The sequence below is a fragment of the Dipodomys spectabilis genome, unplaced genomic scaffold (genome assembly GCF_019054845.1).
Source record: "Dipodomys spectabilis isolate Male_0828 unplaced genomic scaffold, ASM1905484v1 ptg000743l, whole genome shotgun sequence".
Classification (NCBI taxonomy): domain Eukaryota; kingdom Metazoa; phylum Chordata; class Mammalia; order Rodentia; family Heteromyidae; genus Dipodomys; species Dipodomys spectabilis.
In genome coordinates this window covers 44,971-57,375 of record NW_024871420.1, presented here as the reverse complement: position 1 = coordinate 57,375, position 12,405 = coordinate 44,971, and the positions used below count along the sequence as shown (strand labels likewise).

At 38.1% G+C, this 12,405-nt stretch overlaps 1 pseudogene; it reads left to right on the top strand.

Moving 5' to 3' along the window:
- The first annotated feature begins 3,982 nt into the window (after positions 1-3,982).
- Positions 3,983-4,793, top strand: LOC122102103 (annotated as a pseudogene).
- The last annotated feature ends 7,612 nt before the right edge of the window (positions 4,794-12,405 follow it).

Below are 12,405 nucleotides of genomic sequence, written 5' to 3'. Positions count from 1 at the left end.
CTTTCACAGCCAGTTGATTTACCAGTTTCCATTTTATCTTCTTTTTTCAATGTTATGATAATTTCTTAGTAAACAAAGTATATAACAATGGCACCCAAGGAAACTGAAATACAATAAAAATTTTCCACTCTATATTTGTATTCTATCACTATCTTATATTCAATCAATAATTATCTGATAGCCTTCAATGGCTTTGTCAAAGACCCCAGTGACCTAAACTTTGCCCAGTCTGTGTCAACTCCATTCTTCATGTTACCTGGCTTTGCTGTGGCATGTGGGTCCCAATTATCTTATCACATTTCCCTGCTCAAACTTTTTGGTTATTTCTTCCCTTATCACCCCAGCTTCTTTGTCCAGGTGAAGAGGTCTCTAGGCACATTTGGACATACTGGAGGCTCCGTTGGTTTCTCACTTCCCTCCATCTGCACTAACACCAGTAATCTTTCTGGCCACTTGGCATTAAATGTTAACTACATGAAACCAGATTTCCATTGTGTATGCCCAGCCAGGCCTTTCCCTTCTACTTCACACCATGCATTAAGATGAGTGAAATGTTTTTATTTGCAGGGAAATAGATAGAAATGGAGACTATCATGTTGAGTGATTTTAAGCCAGATTAAGAAAGATAAAGGTCACGTTTTCTATAATATGTAAATACACAATCTAAAAGATAAACGTGTAAACACATAGAGAATCATATATAAATACATTTATAGAATATGTCTATATGTTTGGAAATTTTTGAAGGAATTAGTAGGATTAGGGAAGGATAAATAAATGTTATTTGGCATCTGTGCATGGCAATGATGACAAAGGAATCTCACCGAAATCCATTGAATATTGAAGAGGAAGCTAGATGGGGAAAGGGAGAGTCAGGCCATCAGTATGATTAAAATTACTCAATATGAGTTTATAAAATTTTATGGTGAAATTTCTTAAATAATATTGTTATGCAATTTAATTAAAATGAGATATAGGAATGCTAAAAAACTATTATATGTGTGTTTTAATGGAAGTGAGAAGGACAGAGAGGGCAAAGGTGGGAAAACATGTTCAAAATAGGTAGTTTTTTAATACATGTAAAAAATGAACAACAAAGCATGTTGACATTGATTTGAGAAAAGTCTGTAGATGTGTGAGAGTGATGGAGGAAATGAGTCTCATAAAAATACAAATCAAATCCTTGGAAGAATGTGTGCTAATCAAAAAGTGAGAAAAAATTACTACAGATTTATGTGCTATTTTTCTTATTTCATATGCTAGTACATCTTTTTTTAATTTTGAAAGAAATAGATTTGGTTGTATATAAATGTCATAATTCTAATCTAGGATTTAAGATTTTCTCCCCACTCCATCTGCACAACCATATATTCCGTTCCCAAAAGAATTCCATTGTCAGATATATATTGCCAGAACCGTTCCCATGCATGTACAAACTTCTATGTCCATGAGTATAAAATACATACATCAAATGTTACCAATTATATCATATATAGATTGCTTTTCACTTGATAGAGCAACCTGTGGTTTTCACTCTATATGTCAAGTTGTACTTAATCAGTCTATACATGATCAGTGGCCATTTCAATGGTTTTAAATTATTTTAGACACATCTCATTCCTGCTAATGTCTTTCCAATAGTGAAGCATAAGACCAGCAGTGGAGCACAAGGAAAGTAGCTACACAGTTTCCCATTCCCTCCCCTCTCCTGCCATTCTAATTTGTGATAGTGACTGCCAAAGAAGTATGACTACAAATTCTTTTATAAAATGCAGGACAATCTGCCAAGTAAATAGTCCCTTTTAAGAGAATGTGAAAATCAGTGGGAGTTAACATTTGTGAGCATTAAATGTTGACATATGACTGAGTTTTCTAATACATAATTAACTTTCTGTGTGTGTGTGTGTGTGTGTGTGTGTGTGTGTGTGTGTGTGTGTCTGTATGTCTGTGTGTCTGTGCGTCTGTGTGTCTGTGTATCTCTGTGTATAGGTATGTATTTTCTGGACCTGAGGGTGAAATCAGAACCTGAGTGCTGTCCTGGAGCCTTTGTACTTGAACTACAGTTCCATTTCCTATTTGTAGTGTTTAACTTGAGATTAGTGTCTCAGGGACTTCCCTGCTTGTCCTGAGTTGGATCCTCACATCTCAGGCTCCTGAGTAATTTGGATTACAAGCTTGAGCCACAGATGTCTGGCCATTATCTCTCATTGGTTCTCAGAATGACACTTTTTTTTTTTTTGCTGCAAAAACTGGCAGTGGCCACTTCATTGGCCTGGATAGAACAGGAGCATCTTCAGAGATGGTGTTTGGGGCCTAAGTGAAATGTAAATAATATCTTCCTCACCAGCTAATATGTCCTCACTGTCTAAATAAAGCTTATAAATTGAGAAATTTGCTCTCAAAATTGAATTTCTTTTAGATATATTGTCTTATTATTGTACAAAATAATGGACTCCATTATATTTTCCTATATTCATACTACATATTTTGATAATATTCACCTTCATTACACTCTTTTGCCTGCTTCCTCCCATGGTTCCTTCTTGTTTTTACATTTTTCTCTCTCTCTCCCTCCCCCTCTCTTACTCTCCCTTTTTCTCTCCTTCCCTCTCATTCTCTCTCATTCTCTGCTTGCCTTTCTGCTAGTATTTGCTTTACACTTTCTACCTGTATTCCCCCTTTTAAGCAAAGCCTCAAGTTCTGGGTTTCTGCTTATTAATTGGAATTAAGAATTTTTGCCAGGCATCGGTGGCCCTCACCTGTAATCCTAGCTAGTCAAGATGCTGAGATCAGAAGATTGCGCTTCAAAGCCAGCCTGGGCAGGCAAGTGCATTAGACTCTTATTTCTAATTAACCACCAGAAAACCAGAAATGGCTATGTGGCTCAAGTGGTAAGGTGCTTGCCTTGAGCTGAAGAGCTGAGGGGTAGTGTCCAGGCCGAGAGTTCAAGCTTCATAACTTAGCAAAAATTAAAGTGTTTCCATAGATTTTTCTTTCAAACCATGATAATAAATTACCTTTGTTCATGTAGATAATATAGGAATTTAGTATTGTTGGGTTATTAACAACTATTTAAATTATTTTTGAAAAATCATGATGAACTATGCTTTATGAATCTCATCTTATTCTGAAATATTACAAAACAGTAGAGTTCTTCTATAGGGTCCCAATGTAATAGGAAGCCCTGTTCTATATCAGAAGTATCTATCAACCATTTCTTTCTCCTGTACCTTATCTTACATGTATTCAATTATTATTTTTATTTGTCAATTATCTTTCAGTAGTTGTACAAAGAAGTTGCCATATAACAAAAGCAGTTTATGAATACAGTGCATATTGATTTGTGCCACACCTACAATAATCACACCCCCCTCTGACCCACCATTCCCTTATTTTTCTTAGTTTTGCAGTATAGACAATGAATTCCCTTTCAGCAAATTAATTTAGTTTATATTTATTTATTTATTTATTGTCAGGCATGGGGTTTGAACTCTGGGATTGGGCCTTATCCCTCAGCTGTTCCACTCAAGGTGAGCACTCTACCACTTGAGCCAGAGTGCCACTTCCTGTTTTCTAGTGGTTTATTGGAGATAAGGGTGATATGGAGTTTCCTGCCCGGGCTGGCTTTGAACTGAGATCCTCAGATCTCAGCCTCCTGTGTAGGTAAGATTACAGGCCTGAGTGGCCTGTGCCCAGCTGATTATAGTTATTTTAAAGAGGTTGTGTAGAGGGATTTCATTTGCATAAGTCAGATGAGAACATTTCCTTTCATACAGCATCTTCTATTCCCTCACTTTCTCCCAATGAGCTTGACTACATTCTGCCCCTTCCTCTCTTCATTTGTCTACCCTTTCCCCACCCTCTTCTTTGATGTACCCAGTTCCTTGCATTAATATTCTCAGGCTTTGGCCTAGTCTTTCTAAAGATTATACTATTTGGGCTACATTGGCAGCAGCGATGGTGGAGCAGGAAGGCTCCCACAATGAAGCCCACAATCACATGCAAGTTAAGCTGCATGGAGAAAGGCAGCCAGTATGGGGCACACCAAATGTACTCGACCATCTTCTTCAGGTACATGTCCCAGAGCAAGCCCTCTGAGGCCCAAGAGCTCATGTGCTCAGGAGCATATTTTTGTTCTTCCCTCATGGCCAGCAAAACAGCACAGCAGAGCTGTCCATGCAGGTGTTGGAGTCCCTGAAGTAGGCAGAAATGGATGTAGTGTCTGGTTTGGGTGTTCAGTTGATGGGCCCCTTCTCCAGAGCCCTGAACTGTTCCAGTTGGGGTTCCTGGAAATGGGCCACCCTTAGCTCCTTCCATTTTGAGCCCTGACCCTGTGGAAAGAGCCGAACTACTGGGAATCTTGATACTACTTTCCACACTCTACAGACAGTGAGGGCTGTGCCAACATGCTGGTGGAGGACTCCATGGCCCACAGCTTCCATGGCAAGTGGACATACTTGTGGCTCAGGTAGTGCTGTAGTTTTTCTATTGGAAAACAAAACCAGGTCTGTGGTCTTCATCATGTATGCACAGAAGCAACACCCATCAAGCACCGGCCACCCTCCATCCAATCCCTGCTCCACTTCATCTGATTTCTGCTGCTGGCCGTGGATGGCGGCAAGCTGACCATGTTCATGGTGCTGTGAGAGCAGTGCCAGCCCTCCCTGTACAGGCACCCAATACATGACAAGTAGCTCGACAGGACAGAACAAGACAGGAGAGTTCTCCCTCAGGGTACATCCCAAGCTTTGTCTTCCTATAGAGGCACTTGGCCATGTCCTGGCCTCCCTTAGTTACTCTATCAACTACAATTTTTCTTAGTTATGCTCTATGTATTAAAAACTTCCTTAAAGACAAGTTATACTATTCATGGATTTCATACTCACAGCTCTAAATACTGAGATGCCTAAAATATATCATTGTGCTTTGAGTAAATTCCCTCCAAAAGGTTTTCCAATTCAGAAGTATATCTTTAATGGATTTTATAAAACCTTTCAAATGTTATACAAAAAAATAAGGAGTAAGTAAATGAACAATCAAGTAGTTAATGATTAGAAGACTCAATGTCCTGAAACAATTCTCCTTAATTGCTCAGTACATAGAGTATAATTCCAGACGAAATTCAGCCAGATATTTTTTTATGAGAAACTTTTAAGAGGGCAAATAGTATTTCCTCACTTTCTAAGGAAATATTTTTGTAGAATCAAAATGATCTCTTCAAAGTTTTAGGAAAGTCAATAATAAATTCATCAGTACCTAGAGTTTTATAGATTGCAATGCATTTAAATGTAAATTAAGAAAATTTGTGTAGATTCCATTTTTTTTTCGTTCTTCCTTAAGTAGGTTTGATAGGTTTCATCTTTGAATAAATCATCTGAAGTTGTTTATTACTGTACTTTTAAATTTTATAACGGTAGGATTTCTGATAAAGTACTCATTTGTTTTGGTTATTGGTAACTGGTTTCTTCTCTGTTTTGTTATTTTGTATTTGATCAGTCTTTTAAAATATATATCCATTTATTGATCTATTCAGACACAGCTTTTATTTTCATTGATTTTCTCTGCTGTGTTCAAAAGCAGGGTTTTTTTTGCCACTTAACAAAATGATACTTAAATATCCATAGAAAAGCAAAAGAATAGAATAATAAAATAAGAGTATCAGTTCAAGCTTACTCAGTAAGCAAAGAGCTGAGGATTTTGTTTCAAAGCTAGCCAGGGGAGGAAAATCTGTGAGACTCCTATCTCCAACTAAACACCAAAAATGCTGGAAATGGAGTTTGTGGCTCAAGTAGCAGAGCACTAAGCTAGAATTACATATGTGAATTCCCAGTGTCCTGGTAAGTTGTGTTTTTTTTTTTTTGAGGAGTGTAAATGTGTACAATTTTTAAGTCCTTAATGTAGCCTACTGCATGTATTATGAAGTTACACATGGTCTGATCTACTGTCCATATGGTAATCACTGAGATTTAAAATTCTGTCTTCCTGAACATTTTCCAATTTTCTTCTTTGAACCATACATTTAGGTATCAGGGGTATCCTATGGTCATTTTTCATTTAAGGAAAAAATCATTTCAGATTTCATTTAAAGTTTGAGACTGAGACTTGTACTTGGTGTTTGATGTTGTTGCTCTTTAGCTAGTACTTTACCAACTAAGCTATGACTTTAATCCATAATTTCAGGTTATTCAAAATGCTAGGAAAGGTAATAGTGATAATAATGCTATTAAGTCTGTCGCCCATCTAGATACTCACATTTGGTTTGTTTGGCTTCCTAGTTTATCAGTATATTTATATGTCATATGTTTTGGTGCTATTCCTGGAGCTTGAAATCAGAAACTTGCCCTCTCCTTGAAACTGAACATTGTTAGCACACACTGGTAATTCTATCTACTCAGAGAACTGAGATCTGAGAATCCAAGTTTAAATCCAGCCCAAGAAGGAAAGACCATGAGTTTCTTATCTAAATAATCCCCAAAATAAATTTTGAAGGGAATCTGTGGTTCAAGAGTAAAACACCGCTCTTGAGGGAAAATGCGTAAGTGAGAAGGTAAGGTCTTGAGTTTAAACCCCAATATCAGCACTCAAAAACGTTGCTTTCCTTGAGCTTTATATTAAATTGCTCAGAAAATAATCAGCATTGTAGTAATGTTTAACATTACTATTACAATCATCAGTTATATTTATTGATGCTATTCCTTTATTTTCCTAAATTTTACTGACACATTAATATCCAGTAATAGAAAGACAGGATTACTGTTTCACAAGTATTTATGGTAGTTGAATATATGGATGAGAGTTGCATACCAGAAGTTTGGACTGAAGAGAGATATTTGCAAGCTCTTCACATAAATAAATGATAGTTGAAGACGCTGTGGGCATGTATGAAATAAGCTAAAGAAACCAGCAAGGAAAGATAAGGCATGATTCTGGAAAGCAAACAATTTTGGAAGAATAGAAAACAAGAAAAGTATGTAGCTTTTGGTAAGAACTTTCTAACTCACCTACACGGTGAGCACATTTGATTCCTCATTTCTAGTAAAAGCCATTTTATTTTCATTAACAATGATCTATTTGTTCCATTATATAAATTTAACATATTGTATGTTTCATAGTAGATTAATATTTATACTTTTTTTTTCCTTTATAGAAGGAGTCCTACATTGTAGACAAGGCTTACCTCAAATCCTTATTCTCCTGTGTCAGGTTCCTGAGTCTTGGCTGGAATTACCATGTGGTAGGATAGTACTATATCCACTTATATTATTTACATTTTGTACACTTGAAAATTAGTGTGAACAACTTTAAGCCATAGTATCTTCATGAATTTGAATGAATTTCTTTCAGAAAAATGTTATAAGTACAGTTAATGAGTAAAGTCAAGTATGGTACACATACCTGTAATCCCAGTACCCAAGGGTATTGTAAGCTTAATAGCACCCTGAGCTTCACAGCAAGTCCTTGTCATCATCATCATCAACAACAACAACAACAACAAAAACAACAACAACTGGTGGGCTTCGAAGAGAAAAATATTAAGTGACGTGATAGGAACATACAAAATTGTGTGTGTGTGTGTGTGTGTGTGTGTGTGTGTGTGTGTGTGTGTGTGTGTGTGTGTGTGTTGGCCCTAGGGCTTGAACTCAGGGCCTGGTCACTGTCCTGAGATTTATGCTCAAGTCTAGCACTCTACCATTTGAACGAAGCTCCAACCTTTTTAGAGGTCATTGGAGATGAGTCTCATCCAGTTTCCGGTCCAGGCTGACATAGAACCTAGATCCTGAAGCCTCAGCCTCTTTTATAAGTAGGATTATAGGCGTGAGTTTGTAGTAGGTGTTGTATTACTGTTAAGTAATATGGTAAACATCACGCCAGTTTTTACTCGCCCCAGCAGTGTTTGAGTGTTGCACACACACTTAAGACACAACCCACACCATGTTTAATGACATCCAGGTCTCATAATCCTGTGAGATAACTATTGTTACCTATGAAGAATTTGAGGTCCAGAGACTTTAGTTAACTTTGAATCCACAGCATGGATAGAGTGGATCCTCTATGCAAGCTCAACTAGGTTTATATATTTCAGAAAACATGGTATCAACATGTGTCCTAGTCAACATGTGTTCTAGCAAGTACTGCTCTTTACAGGTACTATTAAATTCCTCTTGTATGTATGAATCATTCCTCACACTTTAACTGTTTGCACACCATCTCATAAGCTAGGGAAAGTACAAGTGATGAGAAGAGCCATTTTTGAAAGGGAAATTGATAATGGGGTTTGAAATTGGTATTGCATATTAATATGATCTTCCATTTCAGATATGCCTCCAGCACTATATTTCTGTTTTTTAAATTTTATATTATGATAAAGGTAATTTACACATAGGTTATAGTCATATAAGTCAGGTATGAGTATATTTCTTTTTGGAAATATCACCCCTTACCTTGCTCTCTTAGATTGTCTCTCATTGGTTTGGTTTTTATTAACTTCTCCTTTTTCTTCTTCTTCTTCTTCTTCTTCTTCTTCTTCTTCTTCTTCTTCTTCTTCTTCTTCTTCTTCTTCTTCTTCTTCTTCTTCTTCTTCTTCTCCTCCTCCTCCTCCTCCTCCTCCTCCTCCTCCTCCTCCTCCTCCTCCTCCTCCTCCTCCTCCTCCTCCTCCTCCTCCTCCTCCTCCTCCTCCTCCTCCTTCTTCTTCTCCTTCTTCTCCTTCTTCTCCTTCTTCTCCTTCTTCTCCTTCTTCTTCTCCTTCTTCTCCTTCTTCTCCTTCTTCTCCTTCTTCTCCTTCTTCTCCTTCTTCTTCTTCTTCTTCTTCTTCTTCTCCTTCTTCTCCTTCTTCTTCTTCTTCTTCTTCTTCTTCTTCTTCTTCTTCTTCTTCTTCTTCTTCTTCTTCTTCTTCTTCTTCTTCTTCTTCTTCTTCTTCTTCATCTTTTCCTCCTTTTTCTTCTTCTTCTTCTTATTACTGTGATGTAGAAGGTTTGTTAGATACGTTTGGTAATGACTACCTATTTTTGTCTTTGTTTTTGATATAGTCAGTCATGAGGCTTGAACCTATGGCCTGGGCAGTGTTCCTGAGCCCTTTTGCTGAAGAATGGCATTCATATTGAGCCAAAGCTCTACTTCAATGAGTATATTTCTATTTGGACAATGTCACCCTTTCCCTGCTTCTCCTCCAGTTTTCCCCTCCTTCCCCACCAACAAGTTTCATAGTGCACTTTCAACATAGTCTCAACTGAGTGCCACTGCTGCATTTGTTCATCCTTTGTCTCTCCATTGCTATGCCCCCTTTACCTTCCCAAAGAGAGATAAATGAAAAAATGACAAAAAATGAAAGAAAATAAAGAAAAAATATTATCTTTCTTCTGGTCCTTGGTCACTGGTTATTTTTGAGATAGGTTGTGTGTGTGTGTGTGTGTGTGTGTGTGTGTGTGTGTGTGTGTGTGAGTATAGTGGGGTTTGAACTCAGGTAGCTGACCTTAGGCTATTTTACTTATAGCTAACTCTCTACAACTTGAACCAAACATCCATTTCTGGATTTTGAACAGTTAATTGGAGATAAAATTTCACAGATTTTCCTGCCTGGGGTAGCTTCAATCCACTTTCCACAGGTCTCATCCTTCTTAATAGGCAGAGTTAAAGCTAGATGTGAGCCACTGGTGATGCTTGGCCTACCTTCTTTTTATTAAGTAGTTGAAATGTAAAAGAAAGTTGCAGCAGTAGTAAAAAAGAATTAATTTAACGTACGCAGCTTCTTTAAGTTTTAATAATTTGTCACATATGACATATACAGAACAACAGTTTTTGTAAATGCCCCTGAAATTTGGTTTTCATCTGGGATTTTTCCTCATCATGAACTTGATTTTATAACTTTTTATCTAATAAATATTGATGAAAACATGTCCAGAGGGCATTAATTATCTTTTCTTGTCTTTCATTATGAAATGGTGCAAGGTAACGTGTCATGATAAATTTGTGTGCCGGACCCTGATGATATATTCACATTCTTAGTCAGAAGGCATTAGTGCCTGTTACAAATCACCTAGATCTGACAAAACCCTATCTCAGGTCTTGTTACCACCTTCCTCCATGTCATTCTCTTAGAGAGCAATTCTGAGTCTCCAGTGATCATGACAGAGCCGTCCTGGACCCTCTCAGGACCCACCAAGATCACCACTCATGTGTGTCACCTAAATAGTGATGGGAGACTGGTGTCTGCTTCTTATAATAGAAAACAGCACAAGAACTGTTACGTCCTTAAACTGTCCTCAGTCCTGAGGATTCCTCATTGAGCATTGAAACTTAAGAATTAAGGAGACTTTAAACTTTCTCTTCCTTCTGCCAGTTTCTGCTGCTGTCATCTTCTGTGGAAAGAAATAATCTGAGCTCTAGAAGCCATTCTGCTTATTCTAGGCCCTTAGAGTAAGTCTGGCTTTTATACTTAGACATCAAGATATGTAGTGATAAAAATAGCAAACAACATTTTTCCTATTCTATTTATTACTCAAATAGGAGTTTGAGAAAGTGACTTCTAATTAAGTGCCTCATACTAATAAGAATTATTGGTAGAATTTGAAAACATATTTGAGTAAGTTCCTCAGTGATCTGTGCAAAAGAAACCACAGCAAGTGTTCTGGGTCCTCCAGTCTAACCTCTTGACCCGGAAGGAGCACCTCCCTGCTAGGCCTCCAAATTGAAAAAAGAATACTGCTTATATCTCAGATTACATGCCAAAGCTAGATACCAAAGAAAGATAAGGATAAGTGATTAGTTTGACTTTGGAACAATGCAGATGGCAAGGAGAGTTCTAAGTGAACAGAAACAAAAAGAAATTTTCTTTTGTTCATATAGTACAATAAAAAGAGCTCTTCTTATTATCACTAAATTGTGGTTATTTGTACTTAGTACTAGCTTCTTGAAACTCCTAAAACACTCTTTAACATGAACTCAGAACTTCCAATGGTATCAGCTTGAAATTTGATGGGAAAAAATTTATTTTTATATTTTAAAAAATATTTTATTGGGAATGTGGAGGAAGATGGCGGAGGAGAAGCTGGAATCTGAACAAGCTCTCGCATAGAAAGCAGTTTTAGAGTTCCAGTGAACAGCCCTAAGCCAGAGAACCACACCAAGTGTGCCATCACAGGACAGAGGTTTAGGCAATAGAGGGGAAATCAAGGCAAAGAGACACATCTGAGTGTTTGCCAGCGCCGCCGCGGCAGCGGTCGCGGCGGCGACTGCAGGGCACCATAACTGAGCCACAGAGTCCGGGAAGAAGGAGCCAGACGCAACGGGTGAGTGGCTTCGACTCAACACCAGCAAGAACAGACAAGGAGCAGACATCTTCATCCTGCAGTTTGCGGACCAGAGACAACCCAGGAACCAAGACTCAGCATGAGTAGAAGCCCGACTTCCTCACTCCTTCTCAGGGAGCAGAGGAGGGAAGGCCACCCCTCCCCCCCCAGCACCGGTGATCTCCATCTTGGATACTAACAAAGCTCGGCGGAGCTGCGAGCTCCAGCTCAGGCCTTGGAATAAAACGAGTCATTTAGCAGATCACAAGAACTTAACGGCAGCGTGACCTGCCAGACTCAGCTCCATTCAGGGAAAAGTCACCCAGCTCGGGTGCCAGCCATAGGAGTGGCTTTCCGCACTGGGTAACCAGAGCCAGAGGCTGCCTCTCCCTCTAGCAGCCTCCACAATCAATTGAAAAACAGAAACCCTGAGAATGGCTCCAGGCTGGGCTCTGTGAGGTTTTCACAAAATAGCCCCAGGGAAAATCTACTGTTTGTTGAAAGGCCTCAACTCCACCCAGAACCTAGCCTCATCACTGCATTCCCCTCTTTTGTGATTCTCAAACCAGATCACCCTCCCATTAAACTAACCTGGGAAGGGGATCTCAAAATCTTGGGTAAAGCAGAGCATTTTTCTGCCTGTTCGAACAATCTGACTTAAGAAACCAATCAAGCCACAGGACCTCAAGCAGACCAGAGACTCCAACAAGAGGCTGGGTACAGACACAAGGGAGATACAGGATTTTCCCAACCCTCCCAAAAAAATCAAAGAACTTTTTTTGTTTTTCTTCTTCTTTTTTTTTTTTTTGAAATTATATATATAATATTTTTTTTCCTTTTCTAAAACTTTTATTAATCTTTAATTTTTGCCACTTTTGAAAAAATAATTGTTTTCCAGTAACTTTTTTTTCCTCTTATAATTTTTATTTTAGAAATACGTGAATGTGCGTTTTCCTTTCTTTTCTTGTCTTCTTTCTCTTTTTCTTTCTTTCTTTATAATCTTTTTGTTTTTTGTCTAGCTCTACTGAACTTCTGATCTTTTCTTCTCCCTTTCCTATCCTTTCCACCTTTTCCTCTCTTTTGTTCTTCTTTATGTGACTTAACTCTTGTCCTGCACATC